The following is a 16,203-nucleotide window of genomic DNA, read 5'->3' as shown; positions in this document are numbered from 1 at the left end:
TAGAGGTCTGTGATTCATCAGTCTTACACAATTCACAGTGTGCACCATAGTGCATACCCTCCCCAATGTCCATCACCCAGCCACTCCACACCTCCCTACCAACTCCAGCAATCCTGTTTGTTTCCTGAGATTAAGAGTCTCTTATGGTTTGTCTCCATCTCAGATTCCATCTTGTTTCATTTTTTCCTTCCCTTCCCCTATGATCCTCTATCTTCTCAAATTCCTCATATCAGTGAGATCATATGAGAGTTGTCTTTCTCTGAGTTATTCTCCTCAGCATAATACACTCTAGTTCCAGCCACATCGTAACAAATGGCAAGATTTCCTTTTTGATGGCTGCATAACATTCCTGTGTGTGTGTGTGTGTGTGTGTGTTTGTATACCACATCTTCTTCAGCAATTCATCTGTCTATGGGCATCTAGGCTCTTTCCATTGTTTGGCTATTCTGGACATTTCTGCTGTGAACATTGGGGTGCAGGTGCCCCTTGGGATCACTACATTTGTATCTTTGGGGTAAATACCCAGTAGGCAATTGCTGGGTCATAGGGCAGCTCAATTTTCAACGTTCTGAGGAACCTCCATACTGTTTTCAGAGTGGTTGCATTAGCTTGCATTCCCACCAACAGTGTAGGAGGGTTTCCATTTCTCCACATCCTCACCAACACCTGTCATTTCCTGACTTGTTAATTTTAGCCATTCTGGTTGGTGTGAGGTGGCATCTCATTGAGGTTTTGATTTCTATTTCCCTGATGCCGAGTGATATTGAGCACTTTTTCATGTGTCTGTTGGCCATTTGGATGTCTTCTTTGGAGAAGTGTCTGTTCATGTCTTCTGCCCATTATTTGATTGGATTATTTGTTCTTTGGGTATTGAGTTTGATAAGTTCTTTATTGATTTTGGATACTAGCCTTTTACCTGATATGTTATTTGCAAGTAATCTTCTCCCATTCTGTTGGTTGTCTTTTTGTTTTGTTAACTATTTCCTTTGCTGTACAAAAGCCTTTTATCTTGATGATGTCCCAAATAGTTCATTTTTGGTCTCAGTTCCCTTGCCTTTGGTGATGTGTCTAGGAAGAAGTTGCAGCAGCTGAGGTCGAAGAGGTTGCTGCCTGTGTTCTCCTCAAGGATTTTGATGGATTCCTGTCTCACATTTAAGTCTTTTATCCATTTTGAGTCTACTTTTGTGTATGATGCAAGGAAATGGTCCAGTTTCATTCTTTTGCATGTGGTTGTCCAATTTTCCCAACACCATTTGTTGAAGAGACTGTCTTTTTTCCATTGGACATTGTTCCTGCCTTGTTGAAGATTAGTTGACCATACGTTGAGGGTCCATTTGGGGGCTCTCTATTCAATTCCATTGATCTATGTGTCTGTTTTTGTGCCAGTACTGTACTGTCTTGATGATTACAGCTTTGTAATACAGCTTGGAGTCTGGAATTGTGATGCCACCAGCTTTGGTTTTCTCTTTCAACATTCCTGTGGCTATTTGGGTCTTTTCTGGTGCCATATAAATTGTAGGATTATTTGTTCTATTTCTTTGAAAAAAAGTTGATGGTATTTTGATAGAGATTGCATTGAATGTGTAGATTGCTCTAAGTAGCATAGACATTTTCACAATATTTTTTCTTCCAATCCATGAGCATGGAACATTTTTCCATTTTTTGTGTCTTTCTCAATTTCTTTCATGTGTATTCTATAGTTTCTTGAGTACAGTTTCTTTGCCTTTTTGGTTAGGTTTATTCCTAGGTATCTTATGGTTTTGGGTGCGATTGTAAATGGGATTGACTTCTTAATTTCTCTTTCTAATGTCTTGTTGGTGGTGTCTAGAAATTCAACTACTTTCTGAGCATTGATTTTATATCCTGACCCTTTACTGAATTCCTGTATGAGTTCTAGCAGTGTTGGGGTGGAGTCTTTCAGGTTTTCCACATCAAGTATCATATCATCTGCAAAGAGTGAGAGTTTGACTTCTTCCTTGCTGATTCAGATGCCTTTGATTTCTTTTTGTTGTCTGATTGCTGAGGCTACAACTTCTAGAACTATGTTGAACACCTGTGATGATAGTGGACATCCCTGCTATGTTCCTGACCTTAGCGGAAAAGCTCTCAGTTTTTTTCCATTGAGAATGATATTCACTGTAGATTTTTCATAGATGGCTTTTATGATATTGAGGTATGTACCCTCTATCCCTACACTGTGAAGAGGTTTTTTGTTTTTTGTTGTTTGTTTGTTTTTTAAGAATTTATTTATTTGACAGAGAAAGATCACAAGTAGGCAGAGAGGCAGGCAGAGAGAGAGAGAGGAGGAAGCAGGCTCTCTGCCAAGCAAAGAGTCCGACGCGGGCCTCGATCCCAGGACCCTGAGATCATGACCCATGCTGAAGGCAGTGGCTCAACCCACTGAGCCACCCAGGGGCCCACTTTTTTTTTTTTTTAAGACTTTTTTTATGACAAATAGTGAGAGAGGGACCACAAGCACAGGGAGCTGGAGAGGGAGAAGCAGGCTCCCTGCTCAGCAGGGAGCCCATAAGGGGCTCAATCCCAGGACCCTGGGATCATGACCTGAGCCGAAGACAGATGCTTAGCTGACTGAGCCACCTGCGCCCCCACTGTGAAGAGTTTTGATGAAGAATGGATGTTGTACTTTGCCAAATGCCTTTTCTGCATTATTGAGAGGATCATTTGGTTCTTGTTCTTTCTTTTATTAATGTATTGTATCACATTGATTTGCAGATGTTGAACCAACCTTGCATCTCAGGAATATAGTATTCTTGGCTGCATATTTTTCTCATTTATTGCTCTGACTATATCATGCCAGTCCTTTCTGGCCTGCTAAGGTCTCTGTGGATAGGTCTGCTGTCAATCTAATATTCTACTTTTATAGGTTACAAAAACCTACAAAAGTATTAGTAAAAAGTAAATTAGTAAAAAAATTAGTAAAATTAGTAATTAGTAAAAAAAAAATAGTAAAAAAAAAAAGTAAATTAGTAAAAAGTACAATCTAATATTTCTACTTTTGTAGGTTGTCCTAAGCTGCTTTCAGGATTTTCTTTGTCTCTGAGACTTGTAATTTTTACTATTAGATGGTGGGGGTGGTGACCTGTTTTTATTGGTTTTGAGGGGGTTTCTTTGTGCATCCTGGATTTTGATGTCTGTTTCCTTCTCCCAGATTAGGGAAGTTCTCTGGTTTATTTTGTCTGATATACTTCCTGCCTCTCTCTTTCTGCTCCTTTTGGGATCCTAATTATTCTAATATTGTTTTGTCTTGTGGTATCACTTGTTTCTCAAATTCTCCCCTTGTGATCCACTAGTTGTTTATGTCTCTTTTTCTAAGCTTCTTTATTCTCCATCATTTGGTCTTCTATATCACTAATTCTCTCTTCTGCCTCATTTATCCCAGCAGTAGCAGCCTCCATGTGTGATTGCACCTTATTAATAGTTTTTTTAAAATTTCAACTTGATTAGATTTTAGTTCTTTTATTTCTGCAGAGAGGGATTTTATTAATCCAGAAAGGGATTCTCTAGTATCTTCTATGCTTTTTTCAAGTCCAGCTATATAATATATATAACATCTTTATAATCATCATTCTGAACTCTAGTTCCAACACCTTACTAATGCCTGTATTGATTATGTCCCCGGCATTCGGTACTGCCTCTTGTTCTTTTTTTTGAGAATTTTTCCATTTTGTCATTTTGTCCAGCAAATAGATGAATGAGAGAACAAAATGCTAAAAGGGTAACAACAACCCTAGAAAAATACACACTAAGCAAATCAGAAGAGACCTAAAACTGGGTGGGGGGGAGAAAGGGAAAAAAAAAAGAGAGATTAAAAGAGTATGACCATGCTGGTGAATAAAACAGAGCCACACCCTAGATTTTGGGTGTATTTTGGTCTGTTAGAAGAAACTGCCTCCTAAAATTTTAAAGAAAGAAAAAAATGTATATGGGTGAATATGATGAAGTGATGGAATATGACTGTAAAGATGAAAATTAAAAAGTATTTTAAAAAGGAACTGATAAAAAGTTTGTTGAAAAAAGAGAAAACAAAAGTTAAAAAAAATGGGGGGGGTGGAGAATGTGATCAGGCGAGAGACTAAAAGCCATAACACTAGATTTGGGGTATATTTTGGTTTATTAGACTGTATCCCAAAATTTAAAGGAATGAAAAACTTATATATATATGTACGATGAAGGGATAGAATATGACTACAAAAATGAAAATTAAAAAAGATTTTAAAAAAGGAATTGATAGGGGCACCTGGGTGACTCAGTGGGTTAAAGCCTCTGCCTTTGGCTCGGGTCATGATCTCAGGGTCGCGGGATCGAGCCCCGCATCGGGCTCTCTGCTTGGCGGGGAGCCTGCTTCCCTCTCTCTCTCTCTCTGCCTGCCTCTCTGCCTGCTTGTGATCTCTCTCTCTCTCTGTCAAATAAATAAAAATTTTTTAAAAAAAGGAATTGATAAGATTTTGGTTGAAAAGGAAAGAAGAAAAAATTTTTAAAAAAGGAAAACAAAAAAAATTTTAAAAATTAACTCTGAAAGACTACAGAATCATGGTGGAAAAGCATGAATTCTATGTGCTGTTTTCCCCTACTACTGGAGTTTTGCATTTCTCATTGATTGGTGAACTTGGTCTTGGCTGGGTTTCTTGCTAATTTTCTGGGCGAGGGGCCTGTTGCAGTGATTCTCAAACTGTCTTTGCCTGAGGCGGAATTGCACGCCCTTGCTAGGGACCAGGCTAAGTAATCCGCTCCGTTTGCCCTGGGAGCTTTTATTCCCTAAACGTGCTTTCTGTAGAGTTCTGGAGGATGGGAATGAAAATGGCGGCCTCCCAATCTGCAGCCCGGTAGGAGCTGAGAGCTGGGGGCCCGCTCCTCAATGCACCCTCAGAGAAAAGCAGTCAGTCCCTCCCGTCTCCCTGGTCTCTGGCTGCACTCCGAGCTCGCCCGGCCTGTGACTGACTGTCCCTCGGATCTCGGTTTAAGGTAAGCCTGAGCTGGGAGCCCTCTCCTTGGCTCCGTATTTGCAGCTGGCTGCCCTGCTCCAATACCTGGAAGCTCTGCCACACTCAGGCACCCTCAGTCTTTCTGTGACCCTGAGGGTCCTGAAACCACACTGTCCTGGCAAGGGTTCCACCTACTGCTTAGCCACTGGAGCAACATCCCTCTGTGGAGCAGACTTCTAAAAGTTCCAACCCTGTGCTTTGGTGCTCTCTTACTTCCCAGGAGCTGGCCTCTCCCCCTGCGTTCTGTCTTTCCATATATTGCCTCAGATTCCCTTCTCTGCACATCCTGCCTTCCAGAAAGTGGTCGCTTTTCCATTCATAGAGTTGCTGCTATTCTTCCATCTCCTATGGAGTTCCTAGGTGTTCAGAATGGTTTGAAAACTATTGGTTTAATGTTCTGAAAACTGTTTAGTTGAATTCCTGGGATCAGGGGGAATTTAGGTCTCCTTCTCCTCTCCCATCTTGCTCCTCTGTGAGCTCTAATGCAGTTATCTTTTAAATCAGATAGGAAAACAGACCAAAATACATTTAAACTTTTACATTACCTATATGTTTACCTTTACTGGAGATACTTATTTCTTCATGTGGATTTAAGTTTTGTTTCCTTTCATTTCAACCTAAAAGATTCTTTTAGTATCACAGGACATGTCTACTTGATACAGATTATTTGTTTTTGTTGATCTGGGAATGTCTTAGTTTCTCTTGTTTTTGAAGAATAGTTTTAATGGATATTGAATTCTTGGTGCAGTCTTTTAATTAATAACTTTTAGTTAACTTCCAGTTAATAATTACTTTTAGTTTATTATCCGACTGCTCTGGCCTCCACTGTTGTTAAGGAGAAATCAGCTATTCTTTTCATTGAGGCTATTTTGCTCCTTTCTCTTGCCACTTCCAATATTTTCTGTCTTGGATTTTTGACACTTTGTGCAAATCTCTTTGAGCTAGTTTTCTTTCTTTCCTTCCTTCTTTCAGGAGAGGGATAGCGGGGGGCACAGAGGGAGTGGGAAGGAGACAGTCTCAAGCAGGCTCCCTGCCCAGTTTGGAGTCCAATATGGAGCTCAGTCTCACAACCCTAAGGTAACAACCTGAGCCGAAATCAGGAGCCATTTAACTAGCCACCCAGGTGACTTTTTTGGAGTTTTTAAAAAAATTGAGATATATAATTGACATATATGTATTTAGTGTCAGGTATATGACATAATCATTCACATTTGCATATATCACAAAAGGATCACCACAGTTAGTCTAGTTAACATCATTCACTGTAAATAGTTAAAATTTTTTTTCTTGGGGTGCCTGGGTGTCGGGGACTGCCTCCGGCCGGGAAAGTCCCCGCCATTACAAGAAGGCACTTGGCTCACTGCTAGCAAAACATGCTGCAAGTATACAATGAACTTTCTGGTGAAGCCCGCCTAAAGGAGGACATAGTTATTGGCTGTATCAAATTTAATCAGCATAGTAACAGGACTCTCATTGGCTCTCCCCATTGCTTGACCCCTTATTGGTCACCCTGCTGAATATAAGCTAAGGAAGTTGATTAAATAAACGGAAATGAAGCATTAACACCATACCAGGCTCATTGTCGTCCTCGGAACAGCCATTAGGTTGGGATTCTAATTATGGGATCTGGACTGTCAAAGTCGAGGTTAGAGGGTTCCCTAAAGGACCTTCTAAAGGCCAATGGCACGCCATTAAAAACGAAAACTGCTAGGACATTCTTGAATACAGTTGAGACAGTGGCGCCTTGGTTTCTGGACAAGGGCTTGCTAAATATCCCCCAATGGGACCAGTTAGGTGAGGATTTTAGGAAGAGGGATAAAAATAAACCATTGCTGCTGGGAACGTTAGTTATATGGACTCTAGTCAGAGGGTGCCTGGGAGGATATAAGCCGAAATGTGATTCAGTTATTCAGGAGGGTGCTGAGGCACTCGAGGAAGTGAAAGAAGAACGCTCATCTCATGCTGCGGAAAGGAGTAGTTCTAGCGAAGGGGAAGAAGAAATGTCGGGGGAGGAGCTAGAGTGGAAGTTCAAATTAAAACCAGACCCTCCCTGTTCAGCAGTGACCCCTAGTGCTCCGCCTCCTTACAATCCCCTGGTGGGGGAGATAACATGTAAATGTCATCCCTCTGCCAATGAGGATTGGAAGACCGCATGGAGGGGGGCCAATAGCAGCTCGATTTTCCCAGTTCTAGAGGACCAAAATCATCAACGGTATCACCAGCCCTTGGAATTTAAATTAGTTAAACAATTAAAGGAAGCGGTCATGCAGTATGGCCCTCAGGCAGCATTTACTATTTCTCTAGTGGAGTCCATAGCAGGCATGAATTTAATCCCCGAAGACTGGGGGAATTTAGCAAGGGCAGCCCTCTCTGGAGGGCAATATTTGGTCTGGAAGACAGCATGGCAAGAGCATTCCCAGGATGTTGCACGGTGTAATGCCGCGGCAGGCAATCCACAATGGAATCTGGATATGCTTATGGGCATGGGGCCATACACTGGTAAACATGACCAACTGCAATACAACCCTGTCGTATACATGCAGATTGCGGCTGCCGCTACCAAAGCATGGAAAACCCTCCAGGGCAGTGGGGACTTGCAGGGTCAACTATCTAAGGTGATACAAGGACCAAATGAAGCATATGCTGATTTTGTTGCAAGATTGATGCAAACAGCTGGGAGAGTATTTGGGGATGTTGACACAGCCATGCCTCTAATTAAACAACTGGCCTATGAGCAAGCCAATAAATGGTGTAAAGAGGCCCTTAGGCCATGGAAGGCTAAAGATTTAAGCACATACATTAAGGTATGCAGGGATATTAATGACAGTGTTATTCAAGGACAAGTACTTGCTTCAGCCATTACTCAAGGCCTTCAGGGCATTCAGCTACCCCAACATAAGGGTGCTAAAGGAAATTCTGGGGGATGCTACAAATGTGGAGCTCAGGGGCACTTTAAGCGAGAATGTCCTGATAGCAAGGGTCCCCCAACAGTAAAGCAACCTGGCATATGTCCTAGGTGTGGCAAGGGTACACACTGGGCGAATGAATGTCGCTCAGTAAAAGATATTCAAGGTAATCCACTACCCCCAAGGAATTCAAAAAACGGGAAATGGGGCCCATCACCCCAGGGCCCTCAAATGTATGGGGTGCTTCAACAAGTAGCCCGCACGCATTACCCGCCAACGAGCCAAGGCGGGCTACAAAAGGAAGCGCTGGATTGGACATCCGTGCCACCACCAGACTTGTACTAACCCCCGAGATGGGAACCCAGGTGGTGGAATCGGATTTTAAGGGCCCACTGCCTGTGAACACTGTAGGCCTATTATTGGGGCGTAGCTCCACAGCCCTTGCTGCATTAATAGTACACCCCGGAGTAATTGATTCTGATTATACAGGAATAGTCAAAGTATTAGTGTCTTCCCCTCGTGGTGAAAGACCCCTCCCCTAGAAGATAGATAGGATAACTAACCGCTTGTTTGCTTTTCTGTAAACCGCTGGCTTTTAGGTATAGACCAGGTTATTAATTAGGTTATTAATTGCTTATTAATCGCTCTTTTGCCCTTCTGTAACCGCTTGGCTTATAGAAATATATAGAGACGCCATGATGGCATTCCTACCTTCCCCCTTCTTGTTCCCCTTTCCCGCCTCTCTCCTCCCGCGGGGGCCCTCAGAACCAATCAGCTTGTTCCCCCTTCCCGCCTCTCTCTTCGTGTGCGCGGGTCCTTAGAGCCAATCAGCAAACTCCACGTATGCCTTTTTCAAAAGTTCTAACTGTCAACCAATCAGTTGCGCCCCACCCAAAACTTGTTTGTACCTGTCTATAAAAACCCGGCACCACCCCAGCCGGGTGTGCTCAGCTAGCAGGAGCTGCTGACCACCCGCAGGCGCCTGCGTAACAATAAAGAACCTCTTGCTGATTGCATCCAGTGGCAGTGTTGGATTCTTGGGTAAGGGGATCCGCGGGTCTTTCAGTGGCATTACAGTTATCAGTCCAGGTGATAAAATAGCACAAATTATAGTGTTACCAAGCTGTCATAAACTATTCCCCAACACAGAAAAATCCCGTGGACAGAGGGGTTTTGGCTCCACTGGCCCGCCCCTCGCATGTCTAACACTTGGAATGGAGGCTAGACCTCTTTATTCTATGTGGATCAGAAATAAAAAATTTATGGGCCTTCTGAATACCGGGGCTGATCGTAGTATCATTAATGAAGTTGATTGGCCAAAAGATTGGCCCCTACAAAGGGCTGATCAAACCCTTAGAGGCCTAGGGGTTGCCCAAAGTCCTATGTGTAGTGCTGCTACATTACCATGGAAGGATTATATGGGACAGAAAGGTACCCTTTTACATAGGGCATATCAGGGCACATACAGCTCTCCCCGGCCCCTTGACGGAAGGCAATCGCACTGCAGATATGTTAACCAAAGAGCAATTTATCTTCACTTTAATGGAAAATATTCAACAAGCAAAACAATTTCACAAGCTATTTCATGTTAATGCTCTTACTCTCAGACTTAAATTCAACATAACAAAAGCTCAAGCCAGGGACATTGTAGTCTCTTGCAAAAACTGTGTTACCCTCTTGCCATCCACCTCCTTAGAAGTTAACACACGAGGCCTGTTACCCAACCATATATGGCAAATGGATGTTACTCACATCCCTGAATTTGGTAAACTAAAATATGTGCGTGTTTCCGTGGGCACATGTTCTGGTGTCATATTCGCCTCTATCCATGCTGGGGAAAAATCCAAAGATGTTATTTCCCACTGCCTTCAAGCCTTCGCCGCTTGGGGTAAACCTCGACAAATAAAAACAGACAATGGACCTGCATACACCTCACAAGTATTTCACAGTTTCCTTCCTCAACTAAACATTACCCTAAATCATGGTATTCCCTACAATCCTCAAGGACAGGCCATCGTGGAACGTGCCCACTTAACCACCAAACAAACTCTTTTAAAACAAAAAGGGGGAATAGGGGACACGTTCCGGTCCCCTAAAGACAAACTAAATACAATTCTATTTATTTTAAATTTTTTGACGCTCGATAAAAACGGTCAAGCAGCAGCTGAAAGACATTCAGCCCGTATGGATTCTTCCCCCAAGCCCTTAGTTCTTTGGAAGGATATCCTTACGGGACAATGGAAAGGCCCGGATCCTGTATTAATCTGGGGCAGAGGCTCCGTTTGTGTTTTCCCACAGGACAAAGAAGTGCCGATTTGGATTCTGGAGAGATGGGTCCGGAAGGCCCCTGAGAACGAGGACGAGGACCGAGGAAGCCGTGATCCTCCTACTGTCGTGGGGGACTCTGATATTCCTAATTCCCCCGACGGCGACACGTGAATTATGGGCTATTCTGAAGGCTTGGCCCTATCCTTTACCTTTAACTAATTCTTCCTTTATCTTCTCCCTGTTCTTCACTAGCTGATGTACTGAGTGTTGGTTCTATTGTTCCCTTTTCTGCGCTTTGTGTTACCCCTGTAAAATTCTCTCAATTAAATAAGGCCAGCAATTCCTCCCAACAGCTCTCTTAGTATTTGCAGGGTACTTGGTCTGACGATTTTCAAAATTTCACACGAATCCTTCTGGCTGAGATAACTCGAGTAAATAGTATGCGTGTGCAACCAGCTTCCCTTCCAGAGCTATTTCCAACATTCAGCAATATGTTCCAGTTCACCAAACAATGGGCTGACACAATTGGTCATCTTGTCCTCCTCCTTACTGGCATTCTGCTTCTATTCAGAAACGTTCACCAGTGGAGAACACAGCAGCGAGAGCAGAGCCGAGCTATAGCACAAGCCCCTATGTCAATAGAGGCTGGGACATCTCCCCAGATATGGCTAAGCATGCCAGATCGGTAGTCAAAGACGGGTAAGATCAGTAGAGAAACATACCAACCTAAGACAGGACAGAGATCATCGATATCTTGTGTCTGATGGCGGGTAAGGATGTTTTCTGCTACTGACGACCTAAGACAGGCACGATCTCTGCCATAAAACAAAAAAGGGGGAGATGTCGGGGACTGCTTCCGGCCGGGAAAGTCCCCGCCATTACAAGAAGGTGCTTGGCTCACTGCTAGCAAAGTACGCTGCAAGTATACAATGAACTTTCTGGTGAAGCCCGCCTAAAGGAGGACATAGTTATTGGCTGTATCAAATTTAATCAGCATAGTAACAGGACTCTCATTGGCTCTCCCCATTGCTTGACCTCTTATTGGTCACCCTGCTGTATATAAGCTAAGGAAGTTGGTTAAATAAACGGAAATGAAGCATTAACACCATACCAGGCTCATTGTCGTCCTTGCGGACCGAGGGCGACACCTGGGTGGCTCAGTGGGTTGGGCCTCTGCCTTCGACTTGGGTCATGATCTTGGGGTCCTGGGATCCAGCCCTGCATCGGGCTCTCTGCTCGGCAGGGAGCCTGCTTCCCCCTCTCTCTCTGCCTACTTCTCTGCCTCCTTGTAAGCTCTCTGTCAAATAAATACAATATTTAAAAAAGAATTTTTTTTCTTGTGATGAGAAATTTTAAGATCTATTCTCTTAGCATCTTTCACATATGAAATATAGTATTATTAACTATAGTTACCATATTATACTTTATAGCCCCATGACTTATGTATTTTACAACTGGAGATTTCTTTTTTTAAAGATCTTATTTTACTTTATTATTTTTAAAATTTAATTTATATTAAAAAAAAGTAGGCTTCATGCCCAGTGGGACCCCAGCATAGGGCTTGAACTCACAACCCTGAGATCAGGAGTCAGACATCTGAGGTGCCTTGGTGGCTGAGATTCCTGATTTCAGTTGGTAAGTTTTGAGTTCAAATTCCCAGGACCCCAGGATCATGACCCAGCGCAAAGGCAGACAGTTAACCAGGGATCCATCCTCGTGTATATCCAGGCAGCCCTCTGTGAATCCCTTTAAATACTTTTTAAGATATAATTGATTTTACTCCTTTTGCCTTTTACCCTTCATACTGTCCTTTATAGGGGTGCCTCTCTAGCTCATTCAGTCAAGTGTATGACTCTTGATCTCAGGGTTGTGTGTTCAGACCCTATGTTGGACATGGAGCCTACTTAAAGAATAAAATAAAATACTTTTTTTTAAAAGATTTTATTTATTTATTTGACAGAGAGAGAGATCACAAGTAGGCAGAGAGGCAGGCAGAGAGAGAGGAAGGGAAGCAGGCTCCCTGCTGAGCAGAGAGCCCGATGTGGGACTCGATCCCAGCACCCTGAGATCATGACCTGAGCCAAAGGCAGCGGCTTAACCCACTGAGCCACCCAGGCGCCCTAAAATACTATTTATAAGTGACTGTTTCACTACCTTTACTGTACATTTGCTTTTATTCATGAAATGTTTCCTTTCCTAGTTTTCTTCTAATTATGGCCTTTCTTTTCCACTTATAGGAGCCTCCCTAACATTTCTCATAAGGCCACTTTAGCAATAATAAATTCCTTTAACTTTTATTTGGGAAACACTTTCTCTTTCAATTCCAATTGATAACATTGTAAGTTACAGTATTTTTAATTGTGGGTTTTTCACCCTAGTACCTTGAATATATCATACCACTCCTAGCCTTCAAAGTATCTGGTGAAAAATCAGCTGATAGCCTTGTGGGGTTTCCCTTGTACACTACCAGTTGCTTCTCTCTTACTGATTTATCTATTTATCTTTGAGATTTTAATGATCATATGTCATGTGCACCTCTGTGGGTTCATTTTGTTTGGAAGTCTCTGCTTACTGAACCTTGATGTCTGTTTCCTTCCCCAGGTTAGGGAAGTTTTCAGCTGCTTTTTCTTCAAATAAGTTTTCTGCCCCTTTCTCTCTCCTCTTTCTGGAACCCCTACAATGCAAATTTTTGTTCACTGGATGTTCTCCAAGAGATCCCTTAAGCTATCCTCTCAAAACCTTTTTTTCCTTTTTGCTGTTCACCTTGACTGCATTCCATAACCCGGTCTTCCAGATTGCTGATTCATTCTTCTGCATCCTTTAATATACTGCTGATTTTCTCTAGTGTAATTTTCATTTTGGTTATTATATTCTTCAACCCTTTTTTTCCCCTCTTTGTTGAAGTTCTCACTAAGTTCATTTACTACTTACTGCAGTCTGGTGAGCTTCTTTAATGACCATTACTTTGAACTCTTTATCAGGTAGATTATTTCCCTGCTGAGCAGGGAGCCTGATGCGAGGCTTGATCCCAGGACTCTGAGATCATGACCTGAGCTGAAGGCAGACGCTTAACTGACTAAGCCACCCAGGTGCCCCCTGAAGTGGGTTTAATTGGGGGTTTTCCCTGGGATCTACATGCAGAGGGTTCCTTGACAGGATAGCTGAAGTTGATGTGGGTACAAGCCAGGGTATCCTACCTGGGTGGCTGGAGCTGTGGTGGGTGCAGGCTGGATGGTCATCCACACGGGTTGCCATAGGAGGTCATCAGTAGCCAAAGCAGTGTGGGCTTGGAGTGTTTCTGGGTGCCCTGAAGCTGTGTCACCTTGGCATGATGGCTGGAACTATAGTGAGTGCTCACCAGGGGTGTCCTGGTGTGTGCCACACTGGGGCCTTCTTGGTGGGATCGTTTGAGCTGGTGTGGGGTAAAGGTTCAGGGCTCACTGAGGAAGGTGACTGGGAATGGTGCCCAGAGCCTGCTCCCACCCACCTTCTCAAGGTGGAAGGGGGACGTAAACCTTGGTGCTCGCCAGGCTCTCTGAGCCAGACAGAGTTACAGCAACTCCCCTACTATCTGGCAGAGTTCTGGACCTCGATCTTTTATATTCTAGTTGCTCTTTTAAGCCAAGTTGCTCATTTTTCGTTTTGTTTTGTTTTTGTTTTCTTTTCTGTACCCAGGCAGCTGAATCTGCTTCTGGTCTCTCAGTACTGTCCCTCCCCCTGCTACTCACAGGGTCAGGGTTAAGTTTTGTTTCAGTACCGTGTGTACATGTCTTGCCATTCTCTATGTGATCTCCCTGTTGTTGTGCAGAAGTGGTTCATTCAGCTCTCAGTTCTTCAGGAGGAATGGTTCTATAAGTACGTATGAACTTGGAGTGTCCGTGAAGGATGTGAGTTCGGGGTCTTCCTACTATCATCATCATGTAGGACCTGGAGCCTCCTTTCCTTGACTAATTTTGTAAATCTGTATTCTTTGTTATGTGTGGTCACTGAATTCTCATATTAGTGATCGTTAATGATGGGACACAGATTTCATTTAATGTCTTGAACTAAGTTTCCAAGCATTTGTTGAAGGGCTGTGCCTGGGTACGTGTCTGTGTGAGGGAGATAATTTGTTCTGTCACATCCTCAGTGCTTCCACAGGCAATTGGCAGCTATGCCTTCGCCTTCACTGATTGCATGAGTAGTTTCAAGGTCAGAGCTTAGGGTCTTTTCAGGGCCTTCCTGAGTATGCACAAAATGTGACACACACATGAACATCTAGATTCCCAGGAATATGTGGTAGCTTGTCAAAGCCACCACAGACATCTCCTCCTCTAATTTTTTCTTTCAGATTTCTTGGTTACCTTGTTGTTGGCTCCAGTTACTAATGCTGTCTCAGGCATCTGCAGTTTTAGCCAAGGACCACTGATTGCCTACAGCAGTTAGGGCAGTTCGCAGAGTGAGCTTGAATCAGGTCAAATAAAGACCAGTCCAGAGGATGGAGATTTTCAGTGAGCTGCCAGACAGGTCAAATAGGGGCGGTTTTCTGCAGCTAAAGATTTTGGGGAGCTCTAGTCCATTCTGGCCTTTCCAGTCACTGCAGGTTTTCAGAGGTTCTGTAGCTATTGGGCTTCTGGTTTTCAAAGCTACCACAGAAACAGGGAGTGGGGCAAAGCCACTGGCTTTTCTGAGATTGTTTTCCTGGAATAAACACTCCTTGGCTTATTGCAAGCCTTTCATTAATTTCCAAAGTTCTGAAGAAGTTTACCAGCTTTTGCCATTGTTCTCATTGCCTTTATGGAAGACTGATTTTTGTCAGTCTTGACTATTCCCTACCTACTCCCTCACCCCCTTATTTCCTTACTTTATTCCCTAAAGGAAGTAGACACTCTTTATATACTAAAGCTGTAAATTTACACTGACAATTTGGACTCAGTCCAATACTTCAGGGTTCTTTGTAGAGTCTTTTCCCTTCCCTGATACAGATGTAATTCTCTAACAGTGAGAAACTTGGTCCTTATTATCTATAATATACACGTGTGTTTGATTTTCGTGTATAAAGTGGTTTCAGAATTACTAACCCACACCCCTGTGAGAAACACATCGAGATGGTTTACTCTTATGAAGATGACTGACAGCTGTGTTGAGAACAGAGGGCAGGGGGCAGGACCCACCAGTCAGAGTAGTTAGGTATCTCCTCACATTATTCAGGTTTGAGATGGTGATGACTTGGGCCAGAACTGTGGCAGTTGAGAAGGTAAGACATGGTCAGATTCTGGATACATTATTTTTTTTTTTAAATTTTATTTATTTATTTGACAGAGAGATCACAAGTAGGCAGAGAGGCAGGCAGAGAAAGAAGGGGAAGCAGGCTCCCTGCTGAGCAGAGAGCCCGATGCGGGCAGTGGCTTAACCCACTGAGACACCCAGGCACCCCTCTGGATACATTCTGAAAGTTGAACCCAGGGTATTAAACTGAGGCACTGGATTTGGGACATTAGATAAACAAAATCTGAAGGATGACGCCAAGTTTTTGCCTGAGCAATTGAAAGAGTGGAGTTGCCATTAACCAAAAGTCTATGGGAGGTGCAGGTTCTGGGGGAAAGATTGATTATGGTCATTTTAAGTTTCAGATGTCTGTTAGATATTCAAGTGCAACTAGATGTCCAGTAGGCAGCTGATTCTGAGTCAGGAGTTTAGACAAGATCTGGACTGAAGACACATCTGAGGAGTCAGCATCTAGGGGCCTGGGGAAAGTGCTGTCAGTGCCCTGCTTCTATCAAAAGAACTTCCGGTGTATTCCTGCCCACTTTTGTCTGTTGCTGTTAACTGTATCTTTGTCAAAGGCTTTTCTTTCTTAGTATTTGTTTTTACTTTTTAAGTGTGAAAGGCAGCTCTGTGGAAGGTGCACATGGCATGTCAGTAGGCTGACCTGTCCCGCAATGGCCCTTAGTGACTCTTGGAAGTGGCATGTAATACCACAGCCCTCCTGCTCCTGTGGGAAAGCGCTGAGGCATGTATTTACCACTTTTCCCTCAGTGTTCCTG

This window comes from Mustela lutreola, chromosome 5 (genome assembly GCF_030435805.1).
Source record: "Mustela lutreola isolate mMusLut2 chromosome 5, mMusLut2.pri, whole genome shotgun sequence".
Classification (NCBI taxonomy): Eukaryota; Metazoa; Chordata; class Mammalia; order Carnivora; family Mustelidae; genus Mustela; species Mustela lutreola.
The sequence above is the reverse complement of the archived record's forward strand: the minus strand, read 5'-3'. Positions refer to the sequence as shown.